The sequence below is a fragment of the Rhineura floridana genome, chromosome 5 (assembly GCF_030035675.1).
Source record: "Rhineura floridana isolate rRhiFlo1 chromosome 5, rRhiFlo1.hap2, whole genome shotgun sequence".
Classification (NCBI taxonomy): domain Eukaryota; kingdom Metazoa; phylum Chordata; class Lepidosauria; order Squamata; family Rhineuridae; genus Rhineura; species Rhineura floridana.
Genome location: NC_084484.1, coordinates 71,093,347 through 71,108,115, shown reverse-complemented (window position 1 = coordinate 71,108,115; position 14,769 = coordinate 71,093,347). Strand labels below are relative to the sequence as shown.

Below are 14,769 nucleotides of genomic sequence, written 5' to 3'. Positions count from 1 at the left end.
AAACCTCAGTCCCCCAAAGCTATAATCTAGTCCCATCTCTGTTTCTTACATTCATATTCTATTTATTTATTTATTATTTATTAATTATATTTCTATACCGCCCAATAGCCGAAGCTCTCTGGGCGGTTTACAGCATAAAAACATCCAGTATACAATTAAAAACATATATCAAACACATTGCAACAATATAACAAAATAACTAAACACAGTTAAACACATGGACACGACAGACACAATCCTAAAATGTTAAGTATAAAAACGTATTAAATCAGTTAAAATATGAAGCTGTTTAAGATGTTAATGTTAAAATTACTAAAATTAAGATTGTGAGTGATAGATGTAGGTGTTAAAAGTAGATATTAAAATGTTAAAATGCCTGGGAGAACAAAAAGGGTTTTACCTGGCGCCGAAAGGATAACAATGTTGGTGCCAGGCATACCTCATCAGGGAGAGAATTCCATAATTCGGGGGCCACCACAGAGAAAGCCCGTTTCCTTGTTGTCACCTTCCGGGCTTCCCTCTGGGTGGGTCCCCGAAGGAGAGCCTTTGATGTTGAACGTAGTGTATGGGTAGGTTCATATCGGGAGAGGCTCCATCAGGTACTGTGGTCCCAAGCCGTGTAAGGCTTTATAAGTCAAAACCAGCACTTTGAATTGAGCCCGGAAGCGTATAGGCAGCCAGTGCAAGCGGGCCAGGATCAGTGTTATATGTTCACATCTCCGAGTTCCTATTAACAATCTGACCGCCGCGTTTTGCACGAGCTGCAGCTTCTGAACCGTCTTCAAAGGCAGCCCCACGTAGAGAGCACTGCAGTAGTCCAATTTTGAGGTTACTAGTGCATGGACAACTGAAGCAAGGTTTTCCCTGTCCAGATAGGGGCGTAGTTGGGCCACCAACCAAAGTTGATAGAAAGCACTCTGTGCCACCGAGGCAACCTGTGCCTCCAGTGACAGGGATGGTTCTAAAAGAACTCCCAAACTACGAACCTGCTCCTTCAGGGGGAGTGCAACCCCATCCAGGACAGGTTCTCCCATCTGGTCAGGAGAACCACCCACCAACAGCATCTCAGTCTTATCTGGATTGAGCTTCAATTTATTCGCTCTCATCCAGTCCATTACCGCGGCCAGGCATCGGTTCAGCACCTTGACAGCCTCACCTGAGAAAGATGAAGAGGAGAAGTAGAGCTGTGTGTCATCAGCATACTGGTGGCAACGCACTCCAAACCTCCTGATGACCGCACCCAGCAGCTTCATGTAGATGTTAAAAAGCATGGGGGATAATACTGACCCCTGTGGGACTCCATATTGGAGGGCCCAGGGGGCCGAGCAAAACTCCCCAAGCACTACCTTCTGGAGACGACCCGCCAAATAGGAGCAGAACCACTGCCAAGCAGTACCTCCAACTCCCAGATCAGCGAGTCTCCCCAGAAGGATACCATGGTCGATGGTATCAAAAGCCGCTGAGAGATCAAGGAGAATCAACAGGGTTACACTGCCCCTGTCTTTCTCCCGACAAAGGTCATCATACAGGGTGACCAAGGCTGTCTCCGTGCCAAAACCGGGCCTGAACCCCGATTGAAATGGATGTAGATAATCGGTCTCATCCAAGAGTGCCTGGAGCTGATCCGCAACCACTCTTTCTAGGACCTTGCCCAAGAATGGAACATTCGCTACCGGCCTGTAATTTTTAAGAGTTTCTGGGTCCAAGGAAGATTTTTTCAGAAGTGGTCTCACCACCGCCTCCTTCAGGCAGCCAGGGACCACTCCCTCTCACAATGAGGCATTAATCACTTCCATGGCCCAGCCGGCAGTTCCAAACCTGCTAGCTTTTATCAGCCAAGAGGGGCAAGGATCCAATGTAGAAGTGGTTGCACGCACCTGTCCAAGCATCTTGTCAACGTCCTCGAGCTGCACCAATTGAAACCCATCCAACAAAGCATGACCAGACTGTGCTCCGGATACCTCATTTAAATCCACTGCTATAACACTGGAGTCCAAGTCCTGATGGATGCGAGAAATTTTGTCCTGGAAGTGCCTAGCATATTCATTACAATGGGCTTCAGATGGATCTATCATGTCCGTAGGGCCAGAATGTAACAGCCCTCGGACAATCTTAAAAAGCTCCGCCGGCCGGCAGATAGAAGATTGAATAGTGGCGGCAAAATATTGTTTCTTTGCCGTCCGTACTGCCGCTAAATATAATTTAGTGTAGGCACGTACCAGTGCAAAACATCCATCAGGAGTTCGTCTCCATCTGCCCTCAAGCCATCTCCTATGCTGTATATTCAATACATTACTTACAGCCCAGTCCATTCGATGTTCCTTACATTCATATCACTATATTATCTCATATCTAGAGACACTCTGGACTTGTTTCTGACCACCTCCTGTGCTTGCCAATCATCTTCGGACAGCACAGTCAATCATAGTCATCCCTATGATCCCAACCATCTCCAGGAGTAAAAAAGAAAAAAAATTAAATAATAAATTTCAGTAGGAGTGGTTTAGGAAGGGTAGGAGACCCCTCTGATCCTCCATTTCGACATCATTTTCCTTGGAATAAACTATAGCTAATCACAGCATAACAACAGCGCAGGACTATGAAGAGCCTCCCCAATGACTCCAAGGCATGCAGTTCAATCTTAGCCAGTCAGAATCATGCCCCACAAATGTTTGGCTGGCATGTGGTTTCTTTATGGGCTGGATCTGGACTGGACCTTGTCACAGAGAGCGAGAGCGAGAGAGATTCAAACTGCCCCAAGAATGGAGTGAGTTGGACTAAACCTTTTGGATTTATTTTTATTTATTAAAGTATCTGAAAATTTGATATGGACTTATGCAAGACAATTAACTCCCATTAGGGATAAGAGCAAGAACTTATAACAATTATTTTAATTCAAACCAAAAAGCTAAGCAGTATTTTGAAGAGGACCCTGCTTTTATAAAAACAAAGAAACCTACACATACTTTGTATGAATGTCTGAGTCCCCACATCAGTGGAATACTGGAGGAATTTGTGGAACTTCCTGCTACAGTATTTAGAAATGATCTTATGATGTGTAACACTCCTTTTTCTAACACACTGACTTATTGTTTTCCCTCACCTACCATATCTTTTTCTGTGAGCAATAGGAGCTTACAGTTTATAGGATTGGTTTTATTTTATTTTTTAAAAAGAAAATCTGGAGATCTTTAGCCATTGGCTATTATCTATGATACTTAAATACACTGCTCCAGGCGAGGGAGGTTCTTTCTGCGTAACTGGGAATAAGCCAGGCATAGCTTGAATAAAACATAATATTCCTGAAAGTAGTATTTGCTGTTTTGACCATGGAAGTGATATAGTGTCACATATGTAATAGTTAACTATATTGAGGAGGAAGTATGATTTCGCTGTAGCCACTAACATAATCCTACTCATTTTAGTTAGAAGTAAGCCTCCCTATGTGCATTTAAGTGGGTGTAGAACTGAACTCTGGCTTTCTAAGTCCTAATTCAACACTCTATCCATTACATTTATATAATTATGGATGCTCATTTTAAATATGTTTAATCAAAAAATGTATTATCAAATTGCCCAAATGTGTGCTTTCTTTTTTTTTCACTTTTAACTTTAGTTATTTGCATGGTATAGGGTTGGCATTGGGGGAGAGTGGCACTCTTGTGAGGCAGGCAGAAATGACGAACTAAAAGTGCATTTGGATGAATTTGAACTGAACTATTTTGTTCCTTTTTAAAACTAACTTTCCAAGCACTGCTGATTACTAACACAAACCTCTTCATCTTATTCAGAAGCAAAGCCCTCTGTGTTCTGTGGCGCTTACTCATGAGAGCAAGAATAGGACTAATGTTAGATGCTTACCAAAACTGCAGTGTTTTAAGTGTCCACTATTTCTTTGCAAAGGAGGAGGATAGGGAAAGAACCAGAACAGGTGGAGGACACACAACCTTTCTCCCATCACAGAAGCAACTGTGACAGCAGGGACCCCTTCTGAACCAAAGTGAGACACTTTGTAGTACAGTAAGGTGCTGTTTATAAAACTACAATGCTTAAGTGTCTGCAGTATGTTTGCAAGGGAGGAGGATGGGGAGAAAAACCAGAGTTTGGCCACATCCCAGGACCTAATGGGCCATGCCCCATAGCAGGACCACCAGGTCTAGTGAGCACCAGCCACCACAGGCTCAATGCTATCTCCTGGGCTTTTAAGGACAGACAGCGAATTTAGTAATGAACCTCACAATGGTTTTAAGCGGCTAATAAACATTTCTGTCCTAACTGCAAGGCCAAGTGATTTCCAAAATATACCTCTGCTAAGTTTGCAACATGTTTCAACTTCCCCATTTTGAAATGAACTGGCACTGACTGACCAGGAAAGGGAACTTGGGTATTGTGGTGGGTAACAGTTCAATGAAAACGTAATTGAGTAAATGCATGGCTCCTGTGAAAAAGGTAAATTCTATGTTGGGGATTGTGTGTGTGTGTGTGTGTTTTAATAAAAAAATTATAATAAATAGAAAATTACAACAAAGTTCACAAGTTGCACATCCTGTGACCACAATAACAAATCAATGATGTGAGGAAAGAAATCTAAAGTAAGACTGCCAATATCATAATGCCTTTCTAAAACCAAGGTCCCTAGGCCTTGGGTGCTGACAGTTTTAATTCCCAAGCAATTGGAATGTCCGTAACATTTGATATCAGCAGCTGAGCCAATGGCTAGGAAGACCTCATTTCAATATACTGGAAGCTAGGCTTGTTAAGCCAACACCTATGGAGATTTCAAAGTGCACAATGCTTGCGTTTTCTTCAGGCTTTGAGTGTCATTAAGTTTATTTGATTTTGGGACAAATAACAGAGGCATGAATAGAGGAAGGGTTGTGGCTCAGGTGATGGGCTGTGGCTTAGTAGTAGAGCACATGCTTTGCATACACAAGGTCCCAGGTTCAATCTCCAGGCAGGGCTGGAAGAGATTTCTGCCTGAAACCTCAAAGATTCACTGTCAGTCTAGATATCCTGAGCTTGATGGACCAATGGTGTGACTCTGTATACTGCAGTTAGTTCACTATGCTCCCACAATACCTCGTTCATCTCTCTATGTCTGTGAGATAATCCAGAGAAGACTAACTTTACAAATAATCAGAGATGTGCGCGAGTCTTCCATAGCAGGCTATTTAGTCTTTATTACAGAATAACAGTCATTCCAATCCCAATTTAAAGAAGACAAGACAACCATATTTCAATACCTCTTGTAATCTCTAAAGAATGCTTAAAGGCACTGTGTGTAGCACTCTGTATGGGGAATAAGAAATGAAAAGTGAACTCCAATTCCAAAAGATCTGGTACTTCAATCCTTTTTTTTTTTTTACAAAAAAATCATACAACAAACTTTTTTTTTACATAACTAATGTAATATGTTAATCTGAGAAGATATGAGTTAGGAATAAGGCCTATGTTCAGATGTCTCTGGTTTTGCACTGTATCTTCAACTTCCAAAGAACAATATTGTAAAATATTTTACTGCAGGGATAGTTTGGTTTATGACTGTTCAAAGGAAAGCACGTCAGAAGGAAAGGGGCCCTGTTTCGATTATGTGTATGCTAGTGTGCAATATATCGAAAAGAAAACTCGAACTGGCCAGATTATTAAGGCTGAAATCCTTTGGTCCATGGGTGGTTATCATCCCTCCAGTGATGATCAAGTCTTTCACAGCTTGTTTCTCTGCTCTTCTAAATATGCTATTCTCAACCTACCCCTACAGCACAATTCCTATGTTGCAGTTCATGCATGTTGCCATGTGCCAGGAATAGAATGGACCACTTTTTATTCCACTTATTTTGGCTAAATATTAAGAACGGTTCCAAAGATAATTATTCTTAGAGATGACAATCCAACTGAAAGCAAGTCCAAATGAAACCAATGGCATTTACTCCTGGACGAACAACAAAGAGTTACTATGAGTTTTTGATGCTATATATATTTAGGATTTCCCTTAAAATACAAGGTGTGTAACATTCTCCCTTTCCAATATGTCATATATTTTTGCATTTTGAAGGATAATTCAGGTGACTTACAGAACATTTTCAGCAGCCCTCCAATGAACATTATTTATGTAGGAAGCATCTTCATTGTGCCCAGTGTTTTATACCAACACTGTACAATTATTATATAGTAAGCTCTTAGGCTTCCACTACCACCTCAAAAACATACTCAGCCATTAAACAGAGAAAGAGAGAACACATTTACCCCTCCATATATTCCTAACAAGAAGTTAAAACGCCATTTTGCAGAGCAGGCTATTCTTACTAAAGCAATCTCTATTTCCACTGTTGTTGTTCTAGTTCAGCCAAGTTGTCCAAATAGGCCATTTGATAGAAACATATAAATTGCACCCATGGGAATCGGGCTCCTACTGTAAAGAGGTCAGCTCTTTCGTTCTAACTAAAAATAGTCAAGGGAGGGAAAGACACTCAATTTACCAGCTGAAAAATAGTTTACAAAATTACTTCCATCTTGCCTCATGATAAAAAATATGGAAAATATGAGACTATTCACAAGAGTAAGAGGCAGATTTCTGCTCCCCCGTACTTCAAATAAGGTTGGAACATAACCAGAACGTACATTAAAATAGTAATGAAAACTAAGAACAGCCAAAAAGCACAAGGAAAAATGCCAGAAAATGTATTCTTTTCCCAGTGAGAACGGTCTTGGCAACAACAGAATTCCAATGCGGATTTTTACCATCACTCCCACAAAAATAGTGAGGCAATATGATGGGGAATCAGGATTAGTGGGCAAAACACGTGCCTTGTTCCCTAACATCATTAGACAGAAGTTGCCATACCAGATACAATACACAATTTAAGTTAAACTATATCATTTACTGCAGGGATAGGCAACCCGTGACTATCCAGATGTTGTTGGACTACAACACCTGTCATTCCTGGCCATTGACTGTGCTAGCTGGGTCTGATGAGAGTTGGGAATCTGACAATATCTGGAGGGCCACAGGTTCCGCATCCCTGCTTTAAGGGATTCACTTCAAGTTGGTAAATAAGCATGCAAGTATTGGAAAAGTAGTAGAATCTGAGAGATATGTGGATTCACCACACAAAAGATGGAGCCAACACAGTAATCACTATCTACCAATGTTAACATGGAAGATACTAAACTTTTACATCTGAAGTGCAAATAGCATGATGTGAAGAAAGAAGCCCAGTTGGACAGTGCTCTCTATACCAGGGGTGGAGAACATTTGGCCCTTCAAATGTTGCTAAACTACAACTCCCATCATTCCTGGCCATTGACCATGCTTGCTGGGGCTGATGGGATTGGCAGTTCAGAAACATCTAGATGGCCACAGGTTCCCAACCCCAGCTCTATACATTGGCTGAAATATGTACAGTAGGGCTCCGCTTTACGGCGTTCCGCATTACGGCATTCCGCTGATGCGGCAGCTTTCAAGCAGGGGAAATTCCCCGTTTTAAAGCCGATTTTGCCATTTTGCAATGTTTCGGCATCATTTTTTTGCAACGCGGCCCATTATAGTCTATAGGGCCCCACTTTACGGCGATTTCTGCTTTACAGAGGGGGCCTGGTCCCTAACCCGCCATATTAGCGGGGCCCTACTGTATTTTAGGACCCACCCTATTCTCTTAAATGTAATTTGTTTTGCTTTTAATATAGTATTTTAATATGGTTGTAACCCATGGTGAAGGGTAAGACATCTAATAAAACCACCACCACCACCTCGTTGGGAAAACTCCTGAGGAAGTTAAGATTGCATCGGAAAAGCAGTGGGCAGGGAGACGATTAAGCACTCCACACTGTGCCACAACTTCTTTGCTGCAAATCACTTCCACTAGATGCCTCTTTGCAGAAGAGAAATGACATAAGTATGGTTGTGTTGCGTCTGGGCATCAACACCATCCTAAATAGCTCCTGCCCCATAATTTCTATTCCTCATTGTTATTTCATTAAAAAAAAATCTACCATACAAGGAAGCTAACAAGAAAAAAAAAGCCTACTATAGATTAAAGATCCCAAAATAATTCTTGCCTACCAGATGTGAAGAATTACAAGCATTACAAAGAATTACAATTACAAAGATTATCAAAAAGCCAGCAGCAATGGGCAAGCTGCTCCATAATGTCAGGGCCACAAAAGAAAAGGCTCTCCCCATAAATTCACAGATAAAACATCTTGAATTGTACGGACTCAGAGGAGCCTCCTTATCAGATTTTAGTGGGCGGAGAGCTCTATCTCAGATTTATTTTACCCTTTCTGAAAAGGGCTTTGAAGCCAATTGGAAGTCAGTGCTGCTGTTACTAAACAGGTCAAGTAAAAGCCCTCTTTCCATCAGGGATCAGGTGATCTCATTTTAGATTAACTGCAGTTCCCAAACCACCTTCAAGGGAGCGCCACATAAAATGCATTGAAGGAGGTGATCCTAGAGGTAACACAGGCATATATTATGGCAACTACATTCTGTTCATACCAGTTCCTCCCTCTGCTCCATAAACATCGTTCTCATTTAGCCATAGAACTTAATGGGAAATAAGCACATAAATTTGCTTAATCTCTATAATTAATTCTGGTTGTAGAATACGAGCTATATTTATCAAGTGTCTAATTAACATCATATGATTGGTTTTTTAAATATATATATTTTGGTACAAAGCATACTCAGCCCTGGCCCATCTAGGCCATTAAGGTATAAATCCTGCAGGGCTTCCTTGTAGAAGAAAACAACAGCTGTCAGAAACATGGGCTTCACTCCTCAACCTTATACCAAACTGGATAAACCCAGATTTAACGTATAAAATATGAAGAAAACCCAGAGCTCCCCACATTGGGCTCATTTACAGAGGGGGTTACTGTATGTCTGGTGCTACTTACATCCCCTTTTAATTTGCATGGTTCACATGACGTTACAGGCAAACAGAAGCTATCACACAGTTTTCCCACTGTAAATCTGTACTAACCCAATCCTCTGATAATGCAAAAAGGGCAGGAAAAAATTCTTCACTCCGTACCTCCAGTGCTTGCAGACACTGTGCTCAGATGCTTTTAGGTGGGTGTGTCAATCGTTCCCCTCTCCACGGCCACTCCCTCCTCCTCCCTTCTTTCATTTCATTTCCTGAGGTCTGAAAGGTAACTTCCGGCTGCTCTCTCCAGTTCTGCTGGCATGCAAAAGGTGTCTTTATTTTCTTTTTCCCTTAGCTTGTGTGCAAAAGCATAACACCGCTCAAAGAAAGATTTGTATTTTAGCTCTATTGTACCACTGAAAAGACAAATAATCGCACTTCTGGGTTTTTTTTAAATGAAACTACTGTAACTGGTAGAACAAACTGAGTGTGTTCTGTTGTCAGGTAACAAGAGGGAGTGGAAAATGTTAGAGGGCGTGGTCATCAGGAAACTGAAAGCTTGATCCTTCCCCTCAGTGTGAATTGAAAACACCCTGTTTGCAGCTGTCACCGAGCCCTTACTGTGGAAGGTGCAGACAGAAAACAAGGGTAAAAACAGCATCTTTGATACAAAGTAGTTCTCCCATGTGGATAAGTCCATTATCTTTTTGTGGACATAAATTAACCCCTCTATGTTCTTACATACAAACATAATGAATCAAAAATCACAAATGTAATCAATCACAGGTAATGGTCCCAATGCGGTAAAAATTGAAAGCAATTATATTTATTATAATAAGTACAATGACGGTACGGAGAGCAACCTAACCCCTATTCAGCCATTTTAAATCCCTCACATGAGGAGCGAAAGCAAGGGCAGCAGTGCTAGCTCCACCACCCCAGCCATGTGATTTTCCGGGGTTGCAGGAAAGGCAGGATAAAATTTAAGAAGGTAAACATAAATAAATAACACATGAGTAGTGTGGGCTTCCTTCTTTAGAAGTTATTCCTCCAGTTCATAGAGGTCAATGGCGACTGTGACAGGGGGCAGAATTAGCTCATCCCCTCTCCCCCTCACCGTTTGAGGGAATTAGAATGCCTGGATAGAACTCTATAGTGTCCAACATATCTTGTTCCGAGGGCACCAAGATATTACAATTCCAACATAACCCTTATTAGCAACTTCAGTAATGAATTGGTTGCCATTCTAACTGCCAGTGCCACTTTTATAGGATTTTCACCATAGAGATGCATGGATAGAATGACAGTCTGTTGATGAATACAGCACATAATGGCCTGTAACACCAATCCTTTTTTATATCTATGGAAGGCACTTGGGACTTCTGTACAGTTACCACTGATACTTTTTTAACCCTCTAAATGTAGACAAGTAGGTTTGAAGTTTAATGGCACAGCATCAGTAATCTATTGTTTTATGGAAATTCACCCTCTGAAGAATGTTAGTTTAGACAATATGGTTATTTTATTTAGATCTCTGCCAATTTAACAATATTGCAAGTAGGCAAAGAAACATCCAATATATTTTCAATATTAAATTACAACTGTTTTTCAAGAGCTATCCAATTTCTTTAAGAATTCACCTTAAATTATCTAATGCATACACACATGCAAAATATGTTCTCATTGGCTTTATCATGAAGTGGAAGCCTCTTCACATTTGTGCAGTGCAATTCTGTTTGTGTTTACCTAGAAGATAATCCCGCTAAACTCAATGGGACTTATTCTCTAGTACAAGATTGGGTCCTCCAGTTGTTACTGGATTCCAACTCCCATCAGCCCCAGCCAGACAACTAACGGTCAGGGATGATGGGAGTTATGGTTCAACAACATCTGGAAACCCATAGGTTCCCCATCCATGTTCTGGTTGAATGAGTTTAGGATTGCAGCCTTTGACAAAAAAAATTGTTAGAGGCAATGACTCAAGAGGTAGAGCATCTGCTTTGCACGCAGGAGGTCCCAAGTTTAATCCTCGGCATCTCTAAGTAGGGCTTGGAAAGAACCCTGTCTGAAATCCTGGAGAGCCACTGCGAGTCAGCGTGGACAATACTGAGCTAGATGGACCAATTGTTTGACTCTGTATGAGGCAGCTTCCTATATTCCTGTGATTTACTGTGTAATCCCATGCATGAATACTTGGAAATAAGTTTCAGGAAATCCAGTGGCACTTGTCAAATAAACATGCATAAGATTGCTTTCTGAGGGATATGTTGGAGGCAGCAGAGAGTTAAATTGATAGATATATGGTACTATTTGATTTAAAATATATATTGAACCATAATACTGCTTACATACTCTGAGGTGACAAACAAAAACAAATCTGTGACTAATCAACAAGGTCTCCACATCACAGAGGATCATTAAGACAAATCCAAGCTTAAAATGATATGAGACTATAAACAGTATTATGGCAGTAGCTTGGGTGGGTGGCATTTGACCAAGCAATTCACACCAAGCTCTAGTAGTGACCCAAAATAGTTAGCAAGAAGCTTGAGATTAGAAGACCACTGGGATTCACTAAACATGTAAACAAAACTCCTGCACATATACCATTTTGGAAAACATACCAATTAACAACCTCTGATTTTCCTACATAGTATAAGGGAGCCCATGGTCTTGAGACACATGATATTTGGGATCACAAAGATAGAACTCCAGTTTGAAAAATGTGATAGCCCATTAATAGCAAACAGTCTCCTTAGGCGTGGGTGGGGAGGGGTGTAAATCCACCATGTGTAGTCATGTGACAAGAAAGGTTTAATGCATTAATCTTGTTTCTACTGAATGAAAACACTTGGTTTAAGGTTAACCAATAAATGAGTCAAGGTAGGAAGATGTGGCCTTAAATCTGGCACAGAAATAGTTTTGCATGTATTGCTTCCTGCTTTTTTAATACTGTACTGGAACAGCATAGGTAATATTAAGAACATCATAAAGCTAAAATGCAATATATAAATCCTATTCCACACTCGGTATTTATTCTCATGACCATATGGCACCAAAGCAGCATCACATTTGGTTGTTGTTGCTCACTAGTTTTTAGGACAGATCTTTATTTTGTGAATCTCATGTAAAACCAATGCACATGCAAATACATTGTAAAAGCACGTTTTATAACACTTGTATGGATACATTACGGTCTTTGAGAGGAGATATATATTATATATATGCAATCTAATTAAGGTTTATAGCTTAAGGAAAACTTTTGAGAAGGTGGGGGAGGGGTGCCAGCCATTTATAGGTCTTGGAGAACCCAGTATGTAATTAAGTAGGCTAAGGGGTCATTAGCTGAACACCACTCTGCAACAATAATTTGTCCTCACACCCAATTAAAATAAAAATATTAGGCCAACAGCTTAGATTAAAAAAAAAACACAAGTGTGTGTGTGAGTGTGTGCAGACAAGATAAAAAGGGGGCAAAGTAAATGGTGCTGGTAACACTAGTCTGACAGTGGAGGCCTAGTAGGACAATGATAAAAAGGGAACACTCCATATTTTCAAGCTTGAATGCAACAGGTTGCAGTATGTTGCCTTTTAAAACACACATACAACACACATATTGGGCTTGGGTTGACAAAACAATACACCCTGAATATTTTTCCTTAATGATCAAAGCATCAAGGTTATTAATACTACCAAAGGACAGAAAGCAAGGAAAGATCCCTTGTCTGAGCAAAACCACACAATTCACTATACAGGAATGAGCTCTAGAGCTTGCTGATTCAAACCCTGTAGATGAATGGGATTCCCTTCCCCCATGCTGAGGATTATGCAAACTCTATCTACACCATTTTACAGTGTGACTAGGTCACGTCCCCTCCCCCACCTCCCTCTTCCAACTTAAAATACACACTCAACACCTAAGTTTGTTCATCGTTATCAGCAACACCCCCCTCCTCACGATCCCCTCCTCCAACGACATGATAAAGGCAAACGATTACAAAGCAAAGGCGGGCGGCTCTCTTCCCCTCCCCCACTCTAAGCCAATAGTTCGTGGGTTTTTTAAGGAAAATCAAGCAATTCTGTAGAATTAGGGCTCACATATTGCAAAGCCAGTATGTCATTAAGTCTCGCCTTCTCAAAAACAAACCTTTAAAGGAGGGCTTTCCAACCCATTTCAGAGACGTGAAACACAAAAATAAAACCAAGTCACACTTCGGGAAAGAAACACACAGCTAAATAAATAAATGGGGGGGAGGGAATCCTAGTGGCAATCCAGCTCTAAAGCCACCTAAACATGATCCACAAACATACACACCGCCACCACTTACACGAACAGCAATATTGCAAGGCGAAACACGAGGAAGTTGGCAGTCACACTAAAAAATATGGCAAACCGACGCCGTTTTAAGCCTCCAAACTGCATTTGTCAAATTCACACAGATACAAAAAAAGGTCCAAGGGCTGTATGAGCCCCTTTCCAAACTCACCTCCCTCAACGTGTATTAAAGGCACAGCTTGCACTCTTGGAAGCAACAGAGAAACAGCCTCAACTTCTGCAAAAACACACATAAAACAGACTTCTTTTCACTTGCACTCCATGGTGGAACTCTTCTTTTCCTAGGTCCCAAAAACGTGAAGGCAGATTGTAAATCTCCGGCAGCCCTCACACACTCTTTTCTCCCCACTCCCCCCCCACACACACAGGCACCAGCAGTGGAGGGGGATCAAAAGGAAGTCCCAGAGAGTGGGAAAAGGGAAATGGAAAGTTTTTGGGTGCGGAATGGCGGTCAGGAGGTGCTGCTGCTGCTGCTCTCTACTTCATTAGCAGTTTGTGTTTGGTGTGTGTGCAAGTAAAGGGAGAGTCTTCCTCCAGAGACAGCAGCAGCACACAGAGAGAGGGTGAAGCAGACAAACACATACAGAGAGATCCTTAGAGACAGTCAATGATCTCCTGGGATAGCATTTTGCTCTTAAAGAAAGAAAGAAACCAGCATTGAATTCTGTGTATATATTTCTGGTCTGTCTTTTATGATTTGCAACCTTCCATCCGATAAAACCTAAATATCTACCTTCAAACATCAAATTAATCGCCCTTCTCAATTGTTGTGTCCTGAAGTAACTCCTTAGTCACTTTTTGGGATTATTGAAAGGTTGTTTTGTTCCACTAAAACAAAAACAGAACATCCACCCCTCCCCCTCTCCTGCATTCAAATAAAATGTTAGCCCCATGGAGTCAGCAAAAATGGGCTAAAGGTAGAAAAAACTACACTTCCTTCATCACACTATCCCTGCTAACATTTTTACATATCAGTATTATTTTCACTGCGATCTGTTATTATGGCAAGGGGCGAAGAGAGTAATAATGTTAATAAACATTCGATAGATCAGGTTTTTACTAGATGTATAGAAATAAATGTAATAACTACTTTCTGTATAATATATTACATTTACATATATACACACACAATAGATAACGTACAAGCTGCCAGACAAGTTCATAAGACTCACCATCTACTTTTATTTCCAGTTTCTTAAAAAGTTATTTCCTCTTTGCTGAGCCAGAAAGTCCTACACCAATTTTGTGTCATTTTAAATGCAACCTAGTAATGGAAATCAGGATACAATGAATGCTTTTATAAATTCAATATTATATAATTGGGAGTTCACCTATTAAAGACAGGAGACAGCCCATCATATTTATACACCCTATATACTTCGGGAGTGATTTAAAACCAATGCTTCTATGCAATAATTATAACACATTAAAATATGGACTTATACCGTCTCCATAACTGTGATTCAGCAGAATAAGTTTTATTATATTATAGGATATGCCATTCAGCCCTAAAAACAGATGTTGATGTTCTCTGTCTTAACCCTCGTTTCCTTATTTTTCCTCTAGACT

At 40.8% G+C, this 14,769-nt stretch overlaps 1 protein-coding gene across 10 annotated transcripts in view; it reads right to left on the bottom strand.

Moving 5' to 3' along the window:
• Nucleotides 1-14,769, bottom strand: part of TBL1X (transducin beta like 1 X-linked) — a 262,884-nt gene that overhangs the window by 225,005 nt on the left and 23,110 nt on the right. For 4 of the 10 annotated variants that reach the window (XM_061627079.1, XM_061627083.1, XM_061627075.1 and 1 more), the window contains exon 1: nucleotides 13,352-13,753. The exons of 3 other annotated variants lie outside the window; for them this stretch is intronic. The gene's annotated coding sequence lies outside the window, so the exon portion shown is untranslated. Of the gene's footprint in view, nucleotides 1-13,192; nucleotides 13,284-13,351; nucleotides 13,754-13,933; nucleotides 13,953-14,372; nucleotides 14,447-14,769 lie in introns of those variants that run through there. 3 more of the 10 variants (XM_061627080.1, XM_061627082.1, XM_061627076.1) reach the window with 3 other exon arrangements.